This window comes from Bison bison, unplaced genomic scaffold (genome assembly GCF_000754665.1).
Source record: "Bison bison bison isolate TAMUID 2011002044 unplaced genomic scaffold, Bison_UMD1.0 scf7180017864332, whole genome shotgun sequence".
Lineage (NCBI taxonomy): Eukaryota > Metazoa > Chordata > Mammalia > Artiodactyla > Bovidae > Bison > Bison bison.
This window is the reverse complement of record NW_011494904.1, coordinates 63,645-66,588: the sequence shown is the minus strand read 5'-3', so window position 1 is coordinate 66,588 and position 2,944 is coordinate 63,645.

Below are 2,944 nucleotides of genomic sequence, written 5' to 3'. Positions count from 1 at the left end.
CTTTGGCATAGTCAATAAAGTAGAAATAGATGTTTTTCTGGAACTCTCTTGCTTTTTCCATGATCCAGCAGATGTTGGCAATTTGATCTCTGGTTCCTCTGCCTTTTCTAAAATCACCTTGAACATCAGGAAGTTCATGGTTCACATATTGCTGAAGCCTGGCTTGGAGAATTTTGAGCATTACTTTACTAGCGTGTGAGATGACTGCAATTGTGCAGTAGTTTGAGCATTCTTTGGCATTGCCTTTCTTTGGGATTAGACTGAAAACTGACCTTTTCCAGTCCTGTGGCTACTGCTGAGTTTTCCAAATTTGCTGGCATATTGAGTGTAGCACTTTCACAGCATCATCTTTCAGGATTTGGAATAGCTCAACTGGAATTCCATCACCTCCACTAGCTTTGTTCGTAGTGATGCTTTCTAAGGCCCACTTGACTTCACATTCCAGGATGTCTGACTCTAGGTCAGTGACCACAGCATCGTGATTATCTGGGTCGTGAAGATCTTTTTAGTACAGTTTTTCTGTGTATTCTTGCCATCTCTTCTTAATATCTTCTGCTTCTGTTAGGTCCATACCATTTCTGTCCATTATCGAGCTCATCTTTGCATGAAATATTCCTTTGGTATCTCTGATTTTCTTGAAGAGATCCCTAGTCTTTCCCATTCTCTTGTTTTCCTCTATTTCTTTGCATTGATTGCTGAAGAAGGCTTTCTTATCTCTTCTTGCTATTCTTTGAAACTCTGCATTCAGATGTTTATATCTTTCCTTTTCTCCTTTGCTTTTCACTTCTCTTCTTTTCACAGCTATTTGTAAGTCCTCCCCAGAGAGCCATTTTGCTTTTTTGCATTTCTTTTCCATGGGGATGGTCTTGATCCCTGTCTCCTCTACAATGTCACAAACCTCGTTCCCATAGTTCATCAGGGACTCTATCTATCAGATCTAGGCCCTTAAATCTATTTCTCACTTCCACTGTATAATCATAAGGGATTTGATTTAGGTAATACCTGAATGCTGGAGAAGGGAATGGCAAACCACTTCAGTATTCTTGCCTTGAGAACCCCATGAACAGTAAGAAAAGGCAAAATGATAAGACACTGAATGAGAAACTCCCCAGGTCAGTAGGTGCCCAATATGCTACTGGAGATCAGTGGAGAAATAACTCCAGAAAGAATGAAGGGATGGTGCCAAAGCCAAAAGAATACCCAGCTGTGGATGTGACTGGTGATAGAAGCAAGGTCCAATGCTGTAAACAGCAATATTGCATAGGAACCTGGAATGTCAGGTCCATGAATCGAGGCAAATTGGAAGTGGTCAAACAAGAGATGGCAAGAGTGAATGTCTACATTCTAGGAATCAGCGAACTGAAATGGACTGGAATGGGTGAATTTAACTCAGATGACCATTATATCTACTACTGCTGGCAGGAATCCCTTAGAAGAAGTGGAGTGGCCATCATGGTCAACAAAAGAGTCCAAAATGCAGTACTTGGATGTAATCTCAAAAACGACAGAATGATCTCTGTTCGTTTCCAAGGCAAACCATTCAATATCACAGTAATCCAAGTTTATGCCCCAACCAGTAACGCTGAAGAAGCTGAAGTTGAACGGTTCTATGAAGACCTACAAGACCTTTTAGAACTAACACCCAAAAAAGATGTCCTTTTCATTATAGGGGACTGGAATGAAAAAGTAGAAAGTCAAGAAACACCTGGAGTGACAGGCAAATCTGGCCTTGGAATACGGGATGAAGCAGGGCAAAGACTAATAGAGTTTTGCCAAGAAATTGCACTGGTCATAACAAACACCTTTTCCAACAACACAAGAAGACTATACATGGACATCGCCAGATGGTCATCACCGAAATCAGATTGATTATATTCTTTGCAGCCAAAGATAGAGAAGCTCTATACAGTCAGCAAAAACAAGACCAGGAGCTGACTGTGGCTCAGACCATGAACTCCTTATTGCCAAATTCAGACTTAAATTGAAGAAAGTAGGGAAAACCACTAGACCATTCAGGTATGACCTAAATCAAATCCCTTGCAACATTTCTTATTTATAATCATTCCCAAATTGTAATAACTTAAATATCCGTTAAAAATACACCGGGTACATACTGGTTTTGTCATATAATGGAAAAATATATAGAAATGAAAATTGTGGACTAATACATACAGTTTTGTGCTTGTGCCTAGAAAACACAATGTTCATCAAAAAAAAAAAAATGGCACCATTCACAGGATTTTATTTGCATGAATTTCAGAAATAAGCAAAACTAATTATAGATGAAAGAAGTCAGGCAAATGCTAACCTTTGGTGAGCCAAGAAATACTACGTTAGTAAGTAAGAGTGAAAAGATTGATTCTAAACCATATTTATTTACTTGATTACACTGTTGTTGTTTTTTTTTTTATTTTGTGACAGTCTATGCATATGATTTTGCCCTAATGAGTGTTAGTTATACTTCACTTTTAAAGCACTTTATTTAGAGAAAGCATAATTTGGAATGTCTAAATCTTACATTTTAGATAAAGATATTTTATTTGCAGCAACAAAAATGGACCGAGAGATTATTATACTAAGTGAAGTAAATCAAAGACAAATATCATGATATAACATATATGTGGAATTAAATGAATGGTATAAACAAACTTATTTACAAAGAAGAAATAGACTCACAGACATTGAAAAAAATATATGGTTACCAAAGTGGAAAATAGGGAGAGAGATAAATTAGAATTTTAGGATTAACAGATACAGGTTATTATACATGACATAGATAATCAAGGATATACTTCATAGAACAGGAAATTATATTCAATATGTTGTGATAACCTAAAATGGAAAAGAATCCAAATATATGTATATAATATTATAATATATTATTGTATATTATATGTTATAATATTTTTAGAGTTTATTATAATATTCATATATATTATATGAA